Here is a 25031-nt window from a genome sequence, read left to right on the forward strand (position 1 = left end):
TATACTTACTATTGTCCCTCTTTTATTCATTCAACAAACATTCTATTTTAAGCCTCTTACTTAGAAATTAGACAATATTTTCTTCAAGTGATTTTTCCCAAACTTCTCCTCTCTGTCTTCCTCTTCAGACTGAGTCTGATTCATCTAAGTAGCACCATAATTTAGCTCATGATCCAAAACATAGCAAGTACTCAATAAATATTTATTAAATGATTTCATTCATTGTCAGCCTCCTCCTCCCCTCTACTTCCAACAACTAATATATTCTAAATTATGTTGTGGTAAAGTTATTCAGTAGCACCCAGATTCACTCCATGAAAATGTGTAGTCTTTGAAAGAACATTTCCACTTTGAATCCGGTTAAACTTGCCAGAATTATTAAGATAATTAATGGACATTCATACTTTGAATTTTACATCTTTATTCAAACTCTATCTTTAAAAAAAAAAAACTTTAATCATGAAAGGCCCACCATATGTTTAAAAGCTACTGTGATTGTTTAGAGATAGAGAGAGAGAGAGACCAGTGCTCCCTCTTCTGGTTCTACAGAGAAAGATGATAACAGAAAACCCTCGGCAGAGTCAGACTCACACCCTGGGCAGGGAGGCTTGCCTACCTGAAGGACCATTTTGGAATTCTGGGGTGTGGGATGCTACATAATGACCGAGTTTGCTATACAATCTTAACTGACCTAAAACCCCGCATTACTACACATTCTAGTCAGATGTGAAAGATATTATGAAAAGAGATCTCTTACTAACCTTATTCAAGGTTAGAAAAGCTATTATTTTTTAAAAAATGAAACCTAGGAGAATAAAACAGTAAAAAATATATATATAAAATAAAACTTGACAGTTTCTCTTACAGTAATGAGTGTATAAAATAACAAAGTCAGTTTCTTTCTTGGTGTGAATGGATGTTAATTTTGCAACCCCAAAATAAGATGTGTGTAAGGTATTTTAAAGTTGCAACATAGAAAAAATGAGCATTATCTCAGGTGGTCCTCATGATAGATGTTGTAAGTTAATAAGCCATGGAATATTATAACTCTTGTTTCCTCCAGTTTAAATGGAGGTATCTCTACAATGATGCATAGCTTTTTTTACAGGGCCTGCAAAACAAGCCCATGACCACTTCTGTGCTTCAGATATTAATAACAGCTAAACTCTAAATGAAGGCTTTCTATGGTCAGGCATTGAAACAAGCAGTTTACAAGTTAAGTTTAATCCTCATAATAATCCTATGAACGAGGCACTATTATCACTCCCATTTCACAGACGAAGAAATTAAGCAGGATCACTTCTCAGGGCCAAATTCAAGACTATGCCCCAACATCCAAAGTAAGTCATGTGAAAACTTCCTAAAGCCAACTCAACCAGGTGAGGTCATTAGAGGTCATTAGACAGGTGAGGAATTGCTTGGAAATCATAGCACTCTTCATGGAATGCCACAAAATTGATATATTTAGCTCCATTTTATAAACTAGAAACACATTTTCTAGCAGAAAATATTATTATAAAATAATAATGGGTACCAACCAATTTATATTTATATTGTATATGTTTAAACATAAAAGCAATATATAAATCAACTCCAGATTTGGAGAGGGATCTTATGTCCCAGAATGCCTTCAACTCTAATACGTACAGACCCGATGTCTTGCAGAATTATGTATTTCACTCACTGAATTTTACAAAAGTTGAAAATTCTTCTGGATATGTTTCAGCTGTTTTCAAATCAGTCTGGAAGCCTTCCCACACCCTCTCCAAGATAAAAGTTAGCATGAATTAAAATGTGACACCCCACCCCCTCACAATTAGGTACAAGGTTTGTAATTTAGGATCGACATGTCTTCCCTGTAGGTCTTCAAATAGATTTGGTTGAAATCTTGGCTTTTCAAATGACTTGAAATAACATGCAGTAAAAATTTGCATAGTAACAGAAATAACATGCAATTGGAATCAAAGATCTTTTGCTGACCCTAATTTTTGGCTACATCCTCTCCTTTGCTTTGCAGTATTTCTCCCCAAGACTATTCTGAGTTCCTGTAGGCAATGCAAATTTTTTTAATCTCTAAAATGATACAGGTCTCCACATTCCCAAAACACACAAAAATTTTCAGGAAAACATTTTATTAAGTTAAAACCATATAAGATGAACCCAATTACTTTATGATGTGATGAAAGAGCTTGATTGGCTGTCCAATTTGCCATTTTCATGCTCATTGTTTACCCAGCTGCATGAGCCACTGAGCAAACAATCAGCAGCAGTTGCCAAAGTTTTATCATAATAACAAATTATGAGGTAAAAACTTAGAATTCAGAAAATTCTACTCACAAACTTAACTATTTTCTGAGTATTTGGGAACATATCAACCTAGTGAAATTTTGTAGCAAAACCCCATTGTTTTATGGGCATGTGGGAGACTAGTTTGAGAAGCATATTGCTTTGGATTCAGACTTTGCTCCTCTTCTATCATCTAACTTCTCTTCCATGGATGCCCCAATAGGAAATCCACAGTAATTATTGTACAGGAAATTAAACTGTGTGGAATTGCTTTTAATTGAATTTTATATTTGAAAGAAATTGAATTAAATCAAGCACCAGTGGACTAGCTCACAGGTAACAGAACATGAGAGAAAAGGCACTGGCCGCCATGCAACTGAGTAAGAAAAAATCAACTGACCCTTTAAAGAACCAGTAAAGGGCTAAGTGTGGGTAGTATGACAGGATAGAAGCATCCTGGCAGCCCCAGACACAAGAGGAGTTAATACTTACTCCAGGTTCTTTCCCATAAACTCCAGCAGGTGCTCAGGACAAATATGAGGGCACAGTGGACACCCTGAGAGAGTCCCCCTGCGGGATGCAGGCCAGCAGGAGGGCAACAGCTGCTGCTACGGGGAAAGCATGAACCCCAGGCAACTGGTCCAGACCATCCTCTCACAAATAGCAAAATCCTGAAGCTGCTGTGAGAAAAGCAGAGGTGAAGGCCCATTGCTGACAGAAGAATGTAGAAGAAAAAATCCTCTACCCCTGGAGGACAGCCAGCCCCAGAATCCTATATTAATGCCATTAGACGTGTGCTGTCTCTGCTGGGAAGGGCCAGGAAACTCTCTTTTGCACCAGGACAGCAAAGAAGCTACATTGTCCTCCTCTACCTCCCCTAACCGCCACCAACAACATACAATTATCAGAACAGCCAGCAATATCACTCTTAGGTATGTGTCTAAGAGAAATGAAAGCTTACGTCCTCACAAAACCTATACACAAATGTTTATAGCAGCCTTGTTCATAATTAAGCAACTCCTAAACTTGCTAAAATAACCTAGCAGTTCATAAAATTGCTAATAACCTAAACGTCCATCAACTGGTGAATGGATGACAAACTATATGATAGCCATTCAGTGGAATACTACTCACCAATAAAAAGGAATAATCTACTATTAAGCACAACAACATGAAGGGATCACAAATGCAGTAAGTGAAAGAAAGCAGACACAAAACACTATATACTATATGCTTCTATTCATATGATATTCTAGAAGGGCAAAATTATAGTGACAAAAAGAGAGTTCACTGGTTGCCTTGAGGTGGAAGAAGGTGCAAAGGAATTTTGGGGGGATGTAACTCTTCTAAATCTTAATTGTAGTGGTGGTTACACATCTGTATACACTCATCAAGTTCATAACAGGATGAATTTTACTGTATATAAATTATACCTCAATAAACCTAAGAAAGTTAAGAGATACATATTCTAGCTTCATTTCTGCCATAGTCTGAGTGATTTTGAAAAAAATATTCAATTCACTTAATAAACCAGATTTTATGGAATAACCATTGTATGCCATGCCATGTTATATCTAAGAGATGAATTAGCTATGGTCCTTTGGGAACACACAGTGTCATACAATACTTCTTAAAATATCTTCAGCAATTTCTGGATTAAGCATGAAATCCCAATGCAAAAGTCAAAATATTTAGAACTATGTGGTAATGAATCACATCATTTTATAGCTTGTGGGATACAACTCAAGAGTTTTTTAGAAGGAAATTTATAACCTTTAAGGCACTTATTGAAAAACAATAAAGATTTAAAATATATGCATCAGGACTTCCCTGGCGGTCCAGCAGTTAAGAACTGGTCTTGCAATGCAGGGGATACCAGTTCAAACCCTGGCCAGGGAATTAAGATTCCCCCATGCCGCGGGGCAACTAAGCCCATGTGCTGCAACTACTGAGCCCACCTGCTCTGGAGCCCTCACACCACAACTAGAGAGAAGCCCACGCACCGTGAAGAAGAGCCGGGGTGCAGCAATGAAAGATCCCATGTGCTGCAACTAAGACCTGACGCAGTCTAAAAGTAAATAAATATTAAAAAATAAAATATATGCATCAAGTGCTTAACTCAAGAAGCAAAAAGAAAACAAACAAAAAACCCTCAAATAAACAAAAGGAAAGAAAGATGTAGGAATAAAACAAAATATGCTTTATAATATGCTTTAAATGATTAAGTTAATATATTACTTTAGTGCACAGATATTTCTGAGTCTTTGGTATATAATATATATTGTTGGGACTTCCCTGGTGGTGCAGTGGTTAAGAATAAGCCTGCCAGTGCAGGGGATACGGGTTAAAAATAATTATAAAATCACTGTTTTTGTTCTACATGTGTTATGGTAAAGCTATTTTCCAAAGCTAATACATGGAGCTCAAAAAGGACAGAACTTTATTCTACTTTTTTTTTCAAAAAAATCAGGTTAAGCAGGTTTTAATGATAGCACCTAAAAAATATTTATCCTTGTTTTGCCATGTAAGTCTACAAAGGAAACTCTCAATCAATTTGTTGAGATATTTAATTTCCTAGACATCATATATACTCACAGGGCAAGTCATTACTAAGACAAACTGTTTTCTGATGACGTTGGAAACTTAACTGTTAGATTTATAACTTGGTTCTCAATCCCTTACCTGTATTTTCAAGAGCTAAGTCATATGTTTTCATTCTATAATACTAATACAGATATTCTTGTTTATTTACATGACACTAACAAATTTTGTCTAATTACACATTTTAATAATAACCTAACCTCAGAACCATTGCCTCTTCTCATTGGATTTGTCGATCTTTATAGCATTTTTCTTTTGGCGAACAGCTAAGAATTTAACCTAATGAAGACAATACATTCCCAATTATGTCCTGAGAGCATAAAAGCTTCCACAAACTTTTTAACTCAAATTTACTTTTTCCTGAGCATAAGAAAATTGATTCTGACTGCAAAAATTTGAAAAGTCCCAAAAAGTTCAGAGACAAAATGGACCAGTACAGTCTCACAAATCGAAGCAACTACTATTAACTTGTATTCATTCCTTCCTTGTATCTATCTTCTTTAAATAGTTACAATCTTAGAAATATACAAATCTGTTTTACACTATTTTCACTTGAAATGATTAAGAATAAGCACTTTCCACCTATAAGGGAAAAGAATCTGAAAAAGAATATATATATATATGTATACACACATATGTTATATACATATATATAGTATATATGTATAGCTGAATTGCTGTGCTATACACCTGAAACTTACATGATATTGTACATCAACTATACTTCAATAAAACAATTTTAGAAAAAAGAAAATGCAGTTTCCATGCCATCTCTAGCTGCATGGCAATATATAGAGTGGGTCCACCATAGTTTATTTTACTATGAAAATTAATTAGAATTAATTAATAAGAAAATTAACAATATTACATTAATAGATTTAATGTATTGCCAATTATATCGTGAAAGATATCTATGAGTAGAATAAAATAGTAACGAAGAGTCCAAGCAGAATTTGAAGCAGACAGATGTAAGTTCAAATCCTGGCTCAGCTACTTAGGAGCTTTGCTGAAAAGTGAATTACACGATGTAAGAAAAGCCTGTCACATGGTAAGCAATTAATGAATTAAAGCTATTATTATAATAAAGCTTTTTTAAATTTCAAAATATTGTGTTATCATATATGCCCTGGGATTGGGTTTCTTGGTTAAACAATCTAAGCATTTATAAGGTTTTTCATAATATTGTCAAATTACTCTCCAAAGTGGCATACCAATGGAAGCTTTCACCAGTGTTATACAAGAAGTGATCCTCAGCAACACTGGGTGTTCTCATATTTTATGACTCAATAGATGAAAATGTTACCTCATTTTACCTTTAATTTTTGAGCATTTAGTAACATTATCCATTTTTAAGCATATATTAATCATTTGTACCTTTTAAATAAATTATCTGCCCATGTCTTTTGTACATGTTGGAGTCCTATCAATTTATATAACTGCTTTAAATATTAAAGTTATTAATAATTTGTCATATACCTAGTTAAATAACTTAGTTTCTCTAGTTTTAAACTTGTTCATAATACTGATTTTGAGAAATTTTATATTTTTCTATAGTCAAAACTATTATTCTTTTTCTTTATGAATTATTCCTCCCTTATCTAGAAATTGGAAAATAATTACCTTTTATTTCTTTTAAGTCTATTAAGTTTGACATTGTTCAGTTACCTTTTTAATCCTGATATTTTGGTTTATGCTGTTCAATGAGAATCCAAGTTGAATTTTTCTCCAAATAGCTAAACCATTGCCCAAATAAGATTTATAAAATGATCGTTCTCTTTCTCATCGACTCACAATGTCTCCTTTATGATGTATAAAACTTTTATACATAATAAAGTTTAATTTTACAAAGCACTAAAATTTATCAAAGATATTATCCATTGTACCTGGTCTGCTTTTGGAAGAAGAGTCACAATTAAAGATCCCTCTGCAACCCTCCCCAGATTGTCTCCCTTACCTACTGGGCTGTGGAGATTTCCAAGACAAGAAAGAAGGATGCATAAAGGAGGATAGAGAGTAACAGAAAAAAAATTTCCACATTTTAATTCACCATCAGTCCCTTCCTCTCACTTTGCCCACAATAAACCCACATCACTAATGGAATGAGGTAGAAGAGAGATAACATTTACCAAGGGCTTACAGTGTTCCAGGTCCTTTTATCCTCTCAAAACCCCATGAGATAGATATTCTCTCCTAACTTTGCAATTATGGAAACACGTTGGGCAATTTTAACGAAACTGCCCACCACTGTATAATCGATAAGTAGCCAACACAGATAGAATTTGAACCTAGGTCACTCTGAATCAAAAATCATGTTTGTTGAAAAATACCCTTAGTTGGAAAGAATCAATCTCTCTCTTTCTCTCTCTCCCTCTCTCTCTTGATCATTCCTTTCCTGGAATAATATTATTTTCATAATCGCAGACTGCATATAGCATAGACTATAATTTGGAGCTTTTATACTTTTCAAGAATAAAAGTGCACGTGAAGTTGAAGTGATGAGGAGGAAACACTCTCATGGCTGAGATGAGGGAACCCTGAAACAAAGGGTGTGACTGTACCACAACAGGTTAGATGAGGATGTGACATCTCAACAGATCACCAGGGTTAATGAGGACAACATTAGGACCAGATAATACTAGTTATAACTTAAAGGATGCAAGTTCAATGTGAAATAGAATACTAACAGTGGACGTTCCCTCTTTACTAATGCCACCAGTGATCAAAGCTTAAGGCCCTGAGAGCCTCAACCCAGGTGAAAGAAGAAGGTAAAAGAATCCTGATTATGACAGTTTCCAACATGAAGTGACTGAATAATCAGTCAGATAAATTTGTCTCAATTTTTAGATTTCATTTTCTGTATGATGAAGAAGGGGGGTTAAGTTTCAAAAACTTAAATAAGCTACAAAAATCAACTGTAAAATTTATGATAGACACTCGTGGAACTGAGCCCCACTCAAATTTGGTTAAAAGAGGAGATTACTGTGAGCAACAAGGGCACAGCCAGCCTACAAGTACACTGGAAGGGAGAACGAGAAATTGGAAAATGAGGCTTCTCTCTGTCTCAGACAGACGCAGACCCTCCTTCTCATCTTCTTCTTGGGTGGCTGAGTGCTGTTCCCTCTCCTGGCCTCCTCCTGCACAAGGATGAAGAGCTGCTCTGCTGCTGCCTGGAAAGGCCTGCTGTCAATCAAGAAGTCTTCTGCTCATAATACCAGTGGCTCCTGCCGTGTCAGATTCCATTTCCTCGCTCCTTGCTTGACATTTCTGACTTAATGCACTCCTACTGATTTCTTACTCATTTCAGTCTTCCTTTCTCTTTGCCAGCACTTTTTCGTCTGTTTTATACCCCAATGTAAATGTTATTTCCATTGTCATTTGGTGGAGATAAAACCCATGTATTCTGTGTGTGTGTGTGTGTGCATACACATATATATGGTATAGATAACACTGGACTTATGGATTATATGTGATGAATATAATTCTCGGTCCAAAACTTATGGTTTTTGTTTGTTTGTTTGCGGTATGCGGGCCTCTCACTGCTGTGGCCTCTCACATTGCGGAGCACAGGCTCCGGACGCACAGGCTCAGCGGCCATGGCTCACGGGCCCAGCCACTCCGCGGCATGTGGGATCCCCCCGGACCGGGGCATGAAACCACGTCCCCTGCATCGGCAGGCGGACTCTCAACAACTGCACCACCAGGGAAGCCCCAAAACTTATGTTTTACAAGAAGTGTAACATATGTCTTTTTCTGTAATTCAGCTTTCTTTCTATTTCGAGCTTCCATCCTGCCATAGCAGTGGAAATTCAACATTAACCAGTTTGTGTCCACACTCCTCCCTTTCCCCAGGATTATGGCAAAGTTCTAGAGCCACATGTAGTGCCAAGAAATTGGAGTTGCACTCCCCAAAATCTTCCATTTTCCCCCTCCAGATTCATTCTCTACCCATCTCCACTCTACTCTGTCGTGGAGCCTAAACTGAATGGAGCACATGAACAAGGTTCCCTTCCCTCTGGCTTCCAGATGGAATCAGCCTTCTTTCTGTGCTCTTTTTTCTTCTAGTTTCTAGAATCCTGCCCTCTCTTCATCCCATCGGGCCCAGCAGTGATAGCAGCTCCGTAGCTGTGAGCCCCGGGTTCCTGCACTCTACCCTGTGCCCACACCTTTGTAATCACTCCTCTTGTAAACAATTCCTCCTCAAATTATCCTACTGTGATAGTGCCAGCTGTTTCCTGCTGTGATACACTCCTAGATGTCCGCTGTCCACATAGCAATTCTGAGACCTTTCATTCTGTCTGGTTCCTGGTATTCAGACCACAAGGTTTCCGCAGCGACATCCCTCATGTTTGTCCACTTCACCCTGAAGGTCTTGTAACTCTCTCTGCGGCTGTTTCCACGCCGCACTAGGGACAGAGATGTCTGTGGGGTTGTCAAGGTGCTTTCTGCCTAGACCTTGTGTGTACTCACTTGCTCTCTGCATCTAGGGTTGCAAAATGCAGGGAGATCCCATCTGTGTCTACACACTTCCCACTCCTACTCTGTCAACCTTATGCAACCCACATCAGGGGACAGGTTGGACTGGTGAAAGACGGGGAAAAAAAGGAGGTGTATAAAATACTGAGAAAGAAAAAATAAATGTCATAATATATAGAAGTGTGTTAATATAGATATTTAAACATCACCACCCTGTTACAAATCCATGAAAGTGAACATTTACATGGCCACTAGAACCATCCAGCTTGTGAGTTCTAAAAATAAGGATTTAAACATTCCTATTGCCAAATGCCAGGCTCTTCATTTATATAGAAAATTATATTTTGAAAAGCACTCTGCATATAAAAACTCATTGGCTCTTCAAACTTAAGAAGGTTATAAGATATCCTCTCTGTTACAGGCAGAACTGGGTCCCTCCAAATTTTATATGTTGAAGTCCTCACAATGTAATATTTAGTTATAAGGTCTTTAAAGTGGTAATTAAGTTAAAATGAGGTCTTTAGAGTGGTTCATAATCTAATATGGCTGGTGTCCCTGTAGGAAGAAGAAATTTGGACACAGATATGCACACACATCAGAAAAATTATCTCTGGGCAGGGGGAAAAGACGGCCATCTGCATGCTAAAGAGAGCGGTCTCATAAGAAGAAACCAACCCTTCCAACACATTGATCTTGGACTCCCATCTCCCAGAACTGCAAGAAAATAAAGGTCTGTTGTTTAATGCACCCAGTCTCTGTTACTTTTTTACAGCAGCTCTAGGAAACCCATCCACTTCATTTTATAGACAAAGAAACTGAACTTTAGAGAGGTTAAATAGCCTGTCAAAAGCCACAACTGTTTTACAGTAGATTACTTACAATAAATCATTACACTACTAATTCCAACGCTTACACCCAGGCTACCTCGCACCCTATAATACGTCTCTCATGAGATGACTGCAGAGGGCTCTGCAACTGTACAATATGATTGTCATCTGAGCATGTGCATGAGAATATACACCTGCGGGCTTAGGCCACCAGCTTGTGGCTGCCTCCAGCCAGTTTGCAGACCCCCTGCTCCCTTCCTTCCTCCACTCCATCAGCTGCCTTTCCACTCTTTTCACACTCCCTGTCAGTCCCTGAATTACAGATCCATTCAGAGACTGCACAAAGAGGGCAAGCGGTGAGGGGGGAAGCCTAGAGCAGCAAGGGAACTGCACTGAAATACTGTGAGGCACATAAAGGAGAGGACACTCTTGAACGTGTTAAATTCTCCACATGCGGCCAGTCTGTAGAGAACAAGGAAAAGCAACAGGAATTTCCTATTTCATTTGGAATCCAAGCACAGGCAGTAGATACTGTGAGTGCAGTAGGGTTAAAAGACAAGACAGGGGCTTCCCTGGTGGCGCAGTGGTTGAGAGTCCACCTGCCGATGCAGGGGAGACGGGTTCGTGCCCCGGTCCGGGAAGATCCCACATACCGCGGAGCAGCTGCGCCCGTGAGCCATGGCCGCTGAGCCTGCACGTCCAGAGCCTGTGCTCCGCAACAGGAGAGGCCACAACAGTGAGAGGCCCGCGTACCGCAAAAACAAACAAACAAAAAGAGACAAGACAGAAATGAGAAAGCTTGGGTTATGGTCTCAGATTTGTGGATTCCCTATCAGGAACTTTGGGCAAACTACCTTAATTATTGGGCTTATGTTTCCTTACCACCAAAATGACCAAGTTATATTCAAGGTTTCTTCTATTTAATATTTGGTGAGATGTTTACCTGACACTGTAATGTGCTTTTACGTGGAAGTATAAAATCGTACCATGTGGTTCAGCTGCCATTTGAACCTCAGTGTCAAGTTTTGATGATCATGGGGAGTGAGGTTTCAAAAGTAAAAGAATAATCCCACTGTTAACAGTGTTATTACAAAATCAACCTTTATTCCAATTCAGTAAATTAGGGGAAATATTGATTTATTAATTTATTTAACTGTAACCGTAGAAAAATGCTCCATTCAGTATTCATTCATTTAACCAAAATTGAAGGAACAGCTACTGTGGGCTGAGTACTTACTATGCATTCCCCTAGGCACTCCTAGTCTCTCCAGTGGGTAACAGTATATTGCGGAAAGTGCTGTGGGTTGTGTTAGAATACGGGTAAGCTCAGAGCAGCATGGCAACCTATGAAAGGGCAAAAGAACACCTAGCTCCACTCTTTCAAGGAGGATGAATCAAACTGTATCAAGACAAAAGAGTTAATTTGCACAACATCCCAGAGAGGGCTGGACATAGTTTAGGAATTATAAGAAAATAGAAACTCAGTCTATCAAAAGGGCTGTGTAGTTTAAAGACTAAATCATAAAAGACTCTCATACACCGCTTATAAATGAGCCCAATCACAGTAAGCTAAATTCCTTTGCTCTTTGTTACTATTATAAAGGTTTCCAAAAGGTGCGAATTCTATGTCAATCCCCAGTATTTATTATATCTTTCCTTGCTTTGGGAAGCAAACATGGCTGGAATCACAAAAAAATTAAATATGGAAAGGATCTTATAAATCAGCTGGTTCAACTCACTCACTCAGAGATAGACTGATTGCTCCCAGGTTTCACAGCAGCAGACCAAAATCTAGATGTCAGGTATGTGGACTCCCATGTCAATGATTTTTGGGTTTTCCTACTGAGCTTCCCTGTGCTTCCCACCAGCCATTATACATAAACTCCCGGGAAAAAAGTCAAGCATTCTCTGTCATTCAGTTAACCAAGCAATCAATCATTTAGGAAGCATGCCAGACCTAAATATATATGCCTTGGAATCAACCATGACTATGTGCCAGTTGTGCTGCTATATATATTTATCTGCTTATTCCATACTCTGAAATATCCCTTCTGTTGGAATTGTCTCAGCCAGAAATATCCATAAGTGGGAACAGTAACAGGACATTGCAATAATTTCCCCAGAGCCAAGTGAGGAAGTGGAGAGCAGCAAATGACACTGAACAAGGATTCACAGTTCATTTGGCAAACAATTTCATGAGCATCTAATACATGTCAGGCACTGTCCTAAGCAGCATCAGTGAAAACTAAAATAAGTGTAATAAGATAGCGTCCTAGGCTACATGGTGCTTGTCTACTGAGTAAAACAGACAATAAGCAAAGAAACAAATACATGTAACTATAAGGTCAAACAACGAAAGTGTATGGCAAACGTTCAAAACACAGGAAGTGAAAAAAAGTTTTAAATTCTGAAGGAACAGAAAGTGCAGTAAGAAGAAACTGTAATGACTCATTTCCAGAAAAGAAAGATGCTTGGATATATTGCAGCCTTTCATATTCACCTTCCTCTGCCGTGGAGTCATTCTTAGAAACATAGTGGGAAGAAGTAGGAGGCACTCTCAAATTTCTTCTGGAGTGTCAAGAACCACCCTCCAAACTCTTATCAGACTGGTTTTTAGAGAGACATCAAGCACCCGGCACTTTCTTATCCAAATACAATGTTCCATGTGTTTTTTCACTATTGGGCAGTGGTTCTTGTAACGTTCCTAGAGGATTTCACGGCCCCCTTTGAATATCTGATTTAAAATAGAGACCTTCCCTCCCCCAAAAACCCACAAGTACCTACGTAGAATATGCTGCATTTAACATCGGGGGCTTGTTGAGGATCATCAATGACCATCCTACTGGAGACTCAGGCCCATATCAGATCAATTAAATCAGAATCTCTCAGGATGAGGTTCAGGAATTGGTGATGTTTAAAATCTCAGATAGGGACTTCTCTGGTGGCACTGTGGTTAAGAATCCACCTGCCAATGCAGGGGACACGGGTTCAAGCCTTGGTCCAGCAAGATCCCACATGCCGCGGAGCAACTAAGCCCATGCAACATAACTACTGAGCCTGCGCTCCAGAGCCTGCGAGTGACAACTACTGAGCCCATGTGGCAGAACTACTGAAGCTGACGCACCTAGACCCTGTGCTCCACAATAAGAGAAGTCACCGCAACCGCATGCCACAACGTAGAGTAGCCCCCGCTTGCCGCAACTAGAGAAAGCCCACGCACAGCAACGAAGACCCAATGCAGCCAATAAATAAATAAATTTATTAAAAGAAAATAATCTCAGATAATTCCAATGAACATCCTGATCGTCATGCATTGCAAATCTGGCTTTACTGAATTAAGAAGAGAAATACTAAAAAAAAAAAAAATTAAAAAAAAAGAAATACTTTAAACTAAACCCAACTTATCATAGAGTTATTTGGTTTATCTGAATTCAAAGGCCAGTAATTCAGATCATTCTGAATAGTCCTAACATTTTACAGAATATTTATCAATAAATAGGTAGTTGGTTTCTGTATATGGGTCCAAACACAAATACCTGTGAGCAAAGATTCTTTTTACCTCTTCCTGGAATTCCAGTACCTAGTATAGAGCTTGGCACATATGAAGGCTTAATTAATGTTTGCTGAGTCAACCACACCATTTTGGTCCTTCCTTCCTCCTTCAAACACTCTAGGGAAGAAAATGGCATGATCACTCAGTACATTGTCTAATGAGGCATTTAACTGCACCCTTGAGAAGCAATATTAGTGAATACATTCTTTCATTAAAATATTGATTATCTACCCTGTGCCAAATATTATAATTGGTGCTGTGTATGATAATGACAATTAATCCTTTTAAAATCATTCCTGACATTTTCTTTTAATCGATTATTAGAAATTAGTCCTAAGAAGATTAAGAGATACTCAAGACCACAGAGTTAGTCTGTGGTGGCAGGTAAACTGGAACTCCTATCTTCCAATTCCCAATGTGGTGCTATTTTGGGGAGAGCAAAGTGTGTCACTTTTATTATGTATAAATTTAAAGTAATGAGACTAATTTTAACAGCCGATGATCATGTAAGAAAGAAGTCACAACTTGTATCAATCTACATAGAGGACCTTTCCAGTTCTATCAGTCAGTTTTGTGTAAGCAACTATGGGATTAGAAATAGACTTTTTTTCATGTGTGGGTTACCATGAATTTTGAACTTGGAGCAAATAGTATCAAGTTCTGCATAAAGGTAAAGAAAATTGCCTCTGAGACTCCAGGAGAATAAGTGAGGTACGCAAGGCAAGGAGTAAGTTGAGATTGGCACACAGGTTTATGAAGAATAGAAAGGATATGTTGATTTCAAAATGAGTCTCTAATTTCAAACAAAAATATGCAATTGTTCAGCGATTTCAGTTACTCATATAGATTACTGTGAGAATGTATAAAATTTAGGTGAACCCCCCTAAGTAATTACAGATACTAATCACCTCTCTGACCCCCATCTCCCACAGCTCTTCCTCTTTTCTCTATTCTCTAGCAGCTTCAACTTTCTAATGGTACCTCAGGAAAGCCAAGTCGACCCACTTGGGCATTTCTATATGGACTTGCCTTTCCCCAACTCTTCCTGAGGCCATTCCTTCCCTCTTTCAATCTCTGCTTAATATCTCTCCCAGAGAGTACTTTGCTGACCAGCCTACCTGAAACTGAGTTCCCAGGCCTCACCATCCCCTATGCCCCTACACTTCTCTATGATTTTCTTCTGAGCACTTAACACTCACCAAAATTATTTTTATTTCCTTGTTTACACAGTGGTCTCTTCCATTAGAGTATATGCTCCATGAAGGCAGAATTCTGGCTCTCTTTGTCATTGTTATGTTCTTTGCAAATAATTCTAAAATTTATATAGAAATACAAGACTCCGAACAGCCAAAGCAATCTTGAGAAAAAAGAACAAAGCTGGAGGTATCATGCTCCCTGACTTCACACTCTCCTACAAAGCTACAGTAATCAAAGCAGTATGGTACTGGCAGACATTGCATGATTTCTATGTGTTTTACAGCCCAGAATGTGGTTTCTTGGTGGATGTTCCATGTGAGCTACTACCCTGCTTTGATCTATGTTCATCAGCGATATTGGCTTGTAATTCTCTTTTTTTGTAGGTCTTTGTCTGCTTTTAGTATCAAGGTAATGGTGGCCTTGTAAAATGAATTTGTGTGTGTTCCCTCCTCATTAACTTTTTGGAACAGTTTGAGAAGGATAAGTATTAGGTCTTCTTTATATGTTTGTTAGAATTCCCCTGTGAAGCAGTTGGGTCCTGGACTTTTGTTTGCTGGGAGTTTTTGATTAATAATTCAATTTCACTACTAGTGATCAGTCTGTTCAGGTTGTCTATTTCTTTTTCATTCAGTCATAGAAGATTGTATGTTTCTAGAAATTTATCTGTTTCTTCTAGGTTGTCTAACTTGTTGGCATATAATTGTAGTATTCTCTTATGGTTTTTTGAATCTCTGTAATATTGGTTATAATTTCTGCTCTTTATTTTGTTTATTGGGTCCTTTCACTTTGTTCTTAATGAGCTTAGCTAACAGCTTATCAGTTTTGTTTATCTTTTCAAAAAACCTGCTCTTAGAGGGTGGGGAGAAAAGGGAACCCTCCTACATTGTTGGTGGAAGTGTAAATTGGTGCAGCCACTATGAAAACAATATGAAGGTTCCTCAAAAAACTAAAAATAGAGTTGCCATATGATCCAGCAATCCCACTCCTGGGCATATATCTGGACAAAACTATAATTCAAAAAGATACATGCACCCTATGTTCATAGCAGCACTATTCACAACAGCCAAGACATGGAAACAACCTAAATGTCCATCAACAAATGAATTGATAAAGAAGATGTGGTATATATATACAATGGAATACTACTGAGCCATAGAAAAGAATGAAATAATGCCATTTGCAGCAATGTGAATAGACCTAGAGATTATCATACTAAGTGAATAAGTCAGAGAGCAACAGACAAATACCATATGATATCACTTATATGTGGAATCTAAAATATGACACAAATGAACTTATCTGAGAAACAGAAACAGACTCACAGACACAGAGAATAGACTTGTGGTTGCCAAGGGGAAGGGGGGTGGGGGAGGGATGGATTGGGAGTTTGGGATTAGCAGATGCAAGCTATAATGTATAGAATGGATACAGAACAAGGTCCTACTCTATAGCACAGGGAACTATATCCAATATCCTATGATAAACCATAATGGAAAAGAATATGAAAAAGAATGTATATATATGTATAACTGAATCACTTTGCTGTACGGCAGAAATTAACACATTGTAAATCAACTATAAAATAATAATAATAATAATAAACCAGCTCTTGGTTTCACTGATCTTTTCTATTAGTCTTTTTTCTTTTCTTTTTTTTTTTTTTTCTTTGGCCGCACCATGAGGCATGTGGAATCTTAGTTCCCTGACCAGGGATCAAACCTGCGTCCCCTGACATGTAAGCACGAAGTCTTAACCTCTGGACTGCCAGGGAAGTCCCTCTGTTGGGTTTTTGTTGTTGTTGTTCTCTATTTTATTTCCTCTCTGATCTTTATTATTTCCTTTCTTCTGCTGACTTTGGGCTTTGGTTGTTCTTTTTCTAATTCCTTTAAATGGTGGGTTAGGTTGCTTATTTGAGATATTTTCTGTTTTGTGATGGGGGCCTGTATCACTATAAACTTCTCTCATAGAACTGCTTTTGCTGTGTTCCATAGATTTTGGAAAGTTGTTTTTATTTTCATTTGTCTCAAGGTTCTTTCTGATTTCCTCTTTTGTTTCTTCATTGATCCACTGGTTTTTTAGTAGTGTGTTGTTTAGTCTCTACATGTTTGTGTTTTTCCCACATTTTCTTCCGGTAATTGATTTCTGGTTTCATATCCTTGTGGTTGGAAAAAATGCTTATTATAATTTCTACCCTCTTAAATTTGTTGAGACTTGTTTTGTGGCCCATAATGTGATCTATCCTGGAGAACTTTCTATGTACACTTGAAAAGAATGTATATTCTGCTCTTTTTGGATAGAATGTCCTGTAGACATCTATTGTCCAACTGGTCTAATATGTCATTAAGGTCACTGTTTCCTTATTGATTTTATGTCTGGATTATGTGTTCATTGATGTAAGTGGGAGGTTAAAGTTCCCTACTATTATTGCATTATTGTCAATTTCTCCCCTTAGCTTCACTAATATTTGCTTTATATATTTAGGTGCTCTGTGGCAGCTTTATTCTTAGTTGATAAAGCTTGAAAGCAACCAGAATGTCCTTCAGTAGGTGAGTGGTACATCCAGACATGAAATATTATTCAGCACAAAAAAGCAATAAGCTATCAGGCCATGAAAACATATGGAGGAAACTCAAATGCACACTACTGAATGAAAGAAACCAATCTGAGAAGACTTCATGTTACCTAATTCCAACTATAAGACATTTTGGAAAAGACAAAACTAAGGAGACAGTAAAAAGATCAGTGTTGTCAAGATATGGGGGAACGAGAGGTGAATAGGCAGAGCACAGAGGATTTTTAGGGCAGTAAAACTATCTGTATAATACTATTATGGTGGATACATGTCATTATATATTTGTCAAAACCTGTAAAGTATACAGCACCAAGAGTGAACTCAAATGTAAACTATAGACTTTGGATGATAATGATGTCAATGTAGTTTCATAAATTGTAACAAATGTAACACTCTGATGTAGGATGTTGATAGTGACAGAGGCTGTGCATGTGTTGCAGCAGGAGGAATATGAGAATTCTCTGTAGTTTCTATTCAACTTTTCTGTGAACCTAAAAATAGAAGATACATTTTTAAAAAAGAAATTAAGTACTGACACTTGCTATGATGTGTATGAACCTTGAAAACGTTATGCTAAGTTAAAAAGCCAGTCACAAAAGACCACATATTATATGATTCCATTTATTTGAAATGTCCTCAAATGGTAAATCTATAGAGGCATAAGGTAGATTAGTGTTTGCCATGGCCTGGAGGTTAAGGCGTAACGGACAGTTAGTGCGAATGACTATGGATTTTTTTGGAGGGAGAGTGATGAAAATGTTCTAAAATTAGATAGTGTTGATGGTTGCAGAATTCTGTGAATTTACTAAAAAGCAATGAATTGTACAGTTTAAATTGGTGAGTTTTATAGGATTTGAATTTTATCTCAAGAAAGCTGCTATATTAAAAAAAGACTAGCTTTAAAAATACTTTGTACAAGGATAGTTTTATCACATTAAGCATATAGGCTTAACCATAAGTCAATACATAAGCATAACACTTAGATAACTTTGAATCCACTGGCTCCACCATTTGCTTTCTTTGTGCCTGCAGACAATCACTTGTCTGCAGATTGAGATAACCCTCATAGCATAGCTGAGCAATTTAATACAACATCACAGAAAAAGCACCTGGTGGGGCTTTCCTCACTGTTGGAGAATGAAATTACAAATACGTAAGGGGGGAAGGCAAAAACTAATCTTGTGTTACTGGACTGGAGTCAGAGATATCAGTATGAATTCATGTTTATTTTAACATATTTGCAGATAGATATGAGAATAACTATAGAAATATGTGTATACGTAATTTAACATACATACAGATATTTCCTAGTAGCCATCAGCACACCTAATGTTCAGATCTGAGTTTCTAAATACCATTTTCCAATAAAAGGAACTAAGATTCCCTGAAGAAATGGAAGATACTAGAATGGGAGCAGGGAAAATACAGATAAATCTGACCATCTGAAAGTGCTTTTTAAAAAAATAATAAAGGATGGCTACATGGCAAAAGGACGTGAAAGCCAACATGAAAGAGCTCTAAATGGCCAGAGCTGGAACAGCACAACAAAAAAGTTAATATTAGATTATGACCCCCCAAAATAAAGTAAATATCCATGAGCCCAAAATGATTTACACAAATGATTGAATCCATAAATAAATTCGGGAGAAGAAATGTTCTTTACAAAAGAATTCCAATGGATAAATAGAGAAGTAATGAGGGGAATATAACATCACCATTAGACACAGCAACACCTACTGCAGGCAAGATCTATAGATGAATGCTCAAACTGATGGGGGAAACTTTATGGAGTAAGTGGATATTTCCTTACCCTCAAAGTATTGCCTCCCAAATATTTATGAATTACAAGGGTTATTTTAACATTTGTTTACAAATGTATAGTAACTTTTCAGTGAAGAAACCTAGCAGACATCGCCTTAACCAAGTGATTAAGGTTTACACCCCAGTTGTAAGTTATGCTGATATCATATACCCCTGATAACATGACATGAAGTGAAAAAGAAGGACATATCAGCTCTGTAGTATTCTTCCCACCCATAACCCCAATCTAATCATGAGAAAACATCAGATTAAACCCAAATTGAAGGACATTCTAAAAATACCTGACCAGTACACTTTAAAAGTGTCAAGATAACAAAGAATAAGGGAAGACTAAGAATCTGTCATCGGCTGGAAAAGACTATGACAACGTGATGACTAAGTGCAATGTCTAGTATCTGGATTGGATCCTAGAACAGAAAAAGGACATTAGTGGAACACTGGTGAAATCTGAGTAAAGCCTACAGTTTAGATAATAGTGTACAATGTTCATTCTTAGTTTTAGTAAATGTGCCATGGTCATGTAAGATGTTACTATTAGGAGAAGCTGGATGAACATTATTCAGGAGTTCTGTGTACTATCTGTACAACTATTCTGTAAATCTATAATCATTGCAAAATAGAAAAGTTAAAAAACAAAACAAGGACTTGGCCTGCTATACATGCTCAATAAATCATCCTCAGTATTCTACCCTCTTGCTAGCTATCACCACAGTCTTCTAGGGTGACACCTCCTGAACTAATTAAACAATCCACTTTCTATTTTTCTGTGAACTCCCTCCCCAGCCTCAAATCCCTTTAGTTATAATGGGAAGACCCCAGGGATCACAGTAGCCAATGCGATGCTTCCTACCACATGGCTCCTATGCCCTGCCTGGTCATAACTGATTGGACCAGGAATGGGCATTTGACCTAAACTGAGCCAATGAGCCCTTCTTTAGGGAAATTGAGATTCCAGGTACTTCTGTCTGATTTCTTGAATGCAGGAGATCTACTTCAGACCTCTTAGAATCTATTTTCTATTATCTGTCTTGCGAAGCAGGGAAGTCATTTATTATGGACAGAATGTTTGTTCCCCTCCCCCCCAAATTCACATGTTGATAATCCTAACCCAATACAGTATGTGATGATATTAGGAGGTGGAGCCTTTGGGAGGTAATTAGATCATAAGGGTTTAGCCCCCATGAATGAGATTAGTGTCCTTATAAAAAAAAAACCACCCCAGGGAGCTTTCTCATTTCTCTTTCTGCCAAGTGAGGACACAATGAGAAGTCAGCAGTCTAAAACAGAAAGAGAGTCCTCATCAGAACTCAACCATGCCAGCACCCATATCTGGAATTCCAGCCTCCAGAACTGTGAGAAATAAACTTCTGTTGTTTATAAGCCACCCAGTCTACTGTATATTTGTTGTAGCAGTCCGAGCCAACCAAGACACCATTCTTTAGCAAGAGGACAAAATGAAACCGGTAGGCTCTGAGGGGCCGAACTGATAAATCAGGAGAGAAAAAATTACCTGGGTTACTATGGTGCTCTAGCCTTTAGCTCCTACTGATTCCCAAAGCCTAGCTGCTCCGCTACCCTTAGATTCCATGAAATGCCCACTTAACCCTATTGCTCTTTGAGCTTAAACTGGTTAGATTTGGTTTCTGTTAACATAACTTTAATGTGCTAATTAATACAACTACTTTGTAAGACATGACATTCATTTACATGTATGGTTTCTGTTGTATTTGCTTTTTAATAGTCAAGGTCGGTAATGTTTTTAGTCATAGTTTATACAAACTATCTGGTTAAATTACCCCTACCTTTTCACATATATACAAATAAACCACATCTTTTTAATTCTAGCTATTTGTTCATTGTGTGCTTGCTCTCTGAAATACCTTTACTCTATCTCATCATGTCCAAATTCCATCCATACTGCCAGGTTTGGTTTAAATGCCATCTTTCCGTACAGCCTTCCTTGCCATCCACCTAAAAAAAAGAATATGTATATATTCTTATCCCATGGGATATATATATATATATATATATATATATATATATATACCATGTTTTCTTATCTGTATCTTTCATTCCTTTTATCCCTTTCTATCTTTATATAGTCATTTACTTATACATATTATCTCCCTCTTAGATGTGAAGCTACTTGAGATCAGCTTCCCTGTTCTCCTGTAGGCAGCATTTCAAGAAACATTTCAAGAAACACTGCATTGCATAACAATGCAAATACATAAGTTAATTGCAACTGCTTAAGGACAGAAATGAAAGATAGCAATTACAGTTAACTATTATTTTACTGTACTTAATAAGAAAATTATTATATTTTTTTTTTTGCGGCACGTGGGCCTCTCACTGTTGTGGCCTCTCCCATTGCGGAACACAGGCTCCGGATGCGCAGGCTCAGCGGCCATGGCTCACGGGCCCAGCCACTCCGTGTCATGTGGGATCTTCCCGTACCGGGGCATGAACCCGTGTCCCCTGCATCGGCAGGCAGACTCTCAACCACTGCGCCACCAGGGAAGCCCCCAACAAAATTATTTTTAAGAAGTAAATCTATCTCACACCTTAAAGAAAATATTAGAGAATATCTTCACCACCTTGGGTCAAGCAAAGATGTCTTAAACAGGACAACAAAAAAACCACTAGTAAAGGAAAAGTGGATATATTACAGTATATTAAAATTAAGAATTTCTGTTCATCAAAAAAATCATTAAAAGAGAGAAAAGGTAAGCCATAGAGTTGGAGAAAATATTTGTAAGATATATAAAAGACTCAAACCTAGACATTTTTTAAAAAAATGTACAAATCAATTTTTTTAAAAAGACAAACATCCTGGGACTTCCCTGGCGGTCCAGTGGTTAAGACTCTAAGCTTCCACTGCAGGGGGCACAGGTTCAATCCCTGGTCAGGGAACTAAGATCCCTCATGCCGCACAGCACAGCCAAAAAAAAAAAAAAAAGACAAACATCCTAATAGAAAAAATGAGAAGAAGACTTGACCAGGTACACCAGAATGGCTAAACCTACAAAGATGGCAAAAAACAAGTGTTGACAAAGTGTTTAAGGTAGTAAACAAGATGCTACTAGGAGTATAAACTGATACTGACTTTAGAAAAGAGTTTGGCTGTATCAGCTAAAGCTGGACACGGGCACACTCTGACCTAGCAGCAATTCACAGTTATGAAAGCATGCATGTGTCATGCATGCATCATCAAAAGTCATACCTAAGAATGTTCATAACCACTATTCATAAAAGCTAAAACCTGGAAACAAATGTCATCAAGAGAAAATGAATAAAGTCATTGTGACATTCATACAAAAGCATATTACACAGCAATGAAAAAATTATTACTAAATGCAAAAATGTGAATGAATTGCTTAAAGATAACATTGACGGTTTTCTTGCTCATTTTTATTTAAAAGCAGGCACAGAAATTTTCCAATTGCGGGATTCAATTTATGTAAAGTTCAATCCCAGGCCAAATTAATTTATGGTGTTAGAAAACAAATTGTGGTTATCTTTTTCAGGGGATACTGACTGGGAGAGGAGAAGAGGGAAGCTTTCAGGAGGCTGGTATATTCTATTATTTCTTAATTCAGAGACTAAATATACAGATGTGTTCACTTTGCACAAATCCATCAAGTTGTAAACTTATAATTTGTGTGCACATTTCTGTATGACTGTTGTACTTCAATAAAAGATTTTTAAAAAGAAAAGTTTTCAAGCATTACTTGTAGCCGTGATATCAATGCCTTAGGCATCGTGCCAAAGGGTCGTGTATGTATAAATTACATATCCTTTTAGTAGCACAAAAACCTATTAAAATCAATATTTTTATATTATACCTTTGAGAATTAAGAAGTAAAATTACACAATGATTTATTCAGAGGTACAAATAGGAACAATAATAAAGGTTTATTGATTTTAAAGTTATAGAGGCTTGGGAATTTAAACCAGTTTCGGTATGCAAAAGCAAATAATTTGCTCAGATGACCCTGGTATTTATGATTAGCTGGGAATTTTTTTAAAAAATAAATTTATTTATTTATTTATCTTTGGCTGTGTTGGGTCTTCATTGCTGCACACAGGCTTTCTCTAGTTGTGGCGAGCGGGGGCTACTCTTCACTGCAGTGTGCGTGCTTCTCATTGTAGTGGCTTCTCTTGTTGCAGAGCACAGGCTCTCGGTGCGCGGGCTTCAGTAGTTGTGGCACGCAGGCTCGGCAGTTGTGGCTCGCAGGCTCTAGAGCGCAGGCTCAGTAGTTGTGGCACACAGGCTTAGTTGCTCCATGGCATGTGGGATCTTCCCAGACCAGGGCTTGAACCCGTGTCCCCTCCCTGCATTGGCAGGTGGATTCTTAACCACTGCGTCACCAGGGAAGTCCCTAGCTTGGAATTTGATTAAGCAGGGGTCCATGCCACCATCTTGCAATGTGGAAGTGTTCCTCTTACTTCTTTCTTTCTTTTTTTTTTTTGTTTTTTAAATCCTTTGCTGTATGTGACCTGAGGTGTTCTGGAAATATCATTAACATTAGAAACTTAGTTGGAAAAATAGGTGATGCTTAAAATCCAGCTAAGTGGGTTATGGTTCCATCAAAAGAATGAACTCAAAATAATTCCTAGGACTTGAAGCCTAGAACAAACCTTTTGTTAGGTCTTCTGGGTTTCAGTATTTTTACTTAGTACTTAGATTTAAACTTGAATAGACATTGGTCACAACCTTGAAGGATGCCACAACAAGGCAAGGAGCAGTGTGCAGGGTTAGGGGTGGGGGTACGGATTAGAGGAGGAATGGCTACTAGGTAAGGAAAGAGGATTCCTTAGACCTGCTATCTCAGTCCATTTGGGCTGCTATAACAAAATACCACAGACCGGGTGGATTATAAACAACAGACATTTATTTCTCATAGTTCTGGAGGCTGGGAAGTCCAAGACTCAAGGCACCAGCACATCAATGTCTAGTGAGAACCTGCTTCCTGGTTCATAGACAGCCCTTGTACTCACAAGGCAGAACAGGTGAGGGAGTTCTTTAAGGCTTCTTTATAAGGGCACTAATCCCATTCACAAGGGCTCCGCCCTCATGATCTAATCACCTCACAAAGGCTCTACCTCCAAACAGCCTGACACTGGGGATTAGGTTTCAACAAATGAATTTGGGAGGCACACAGTCTATAGCACTTGCCATACTTCTTTTGAAATTTAAAGACATTAGTGATGGTTCTGGCCAATTAATTACCCCTAACATGCTAAAACCCCACAAAGTCACACCTAAAAGGCCCATCACCCAGTGCCTTCAAAATGGGCACTAATGTTATGAAGGACCTTACTATTTCACACTCTCCTCCCTAAAGAGTCCAGGCCTCCCCCTAGGTCCCACACTTTAGAGCATCCTACGTATTCCTAACATACACACACATGTGCACACACACACACACCCAAGGAGAGAATGTATATGAAGACTATAAATAGAAGTCATATTACTGAAGTGATGGAGTATAATCTGACTTATTGCAGATAATACTTTTACATTTGCAAATCCAAGGCAAGACAAACAAACAAACAAAATAACAAAATAAATAAACCAAACAGGTAGCTACAGAGAACACAGTAGTGGTTACCAGGGGGTGGGTAAAGGGGATCAACTGTGTGATGACAGATGGAAACTAGAGTTTTGGTGGTGAGCACACTATAATGTGTACAGAAG

The 25031-nt window shown here is 37.9% G+C and overlaps 1 long non-coding RNA gene across 3 annotated transcripts in view; it reads right to left on the minus strand.

Annotated features, from left to right (window-relative positions):
• LOC136793593 (uncharacterized) overlaps positions 1-25031 on the minus strand; it is a 179705-nt gene that overhangs the window by 57536 nt on the left and 97138 nt on the right. For 2 of the 3 annotated variants that reach the window (XR_010839106.1, XR_010839104.1), the window contains exon 2: positions 21211-21301. The exons of the other annotated variant lie outside the window; for it this stretch is intronic. This is a non-coding gene — a long non-coding RNA (uncharacterized lncRNA). The remainder of the gene's footprint in view (positions 1-21210; positions 21302-25031) is intronic. 3 annotated transcript variants of the gene reach the window in all.

The sequence above is a fragment of the Kogia breviceps genome, chromosome 2, assembly GCF_026419965.1.
Source record: "Kogia breviceps isolate mKogBre1 chromosome 2, mKogBre1 haplotype 1, whole genome shotgun sequence".
Lineage (NCBI taxonomy): Eukaryota > Metazoa > Chordata > Mammalia > Artiodactyla > Physeteridae > Kogia > Kogia breviceps.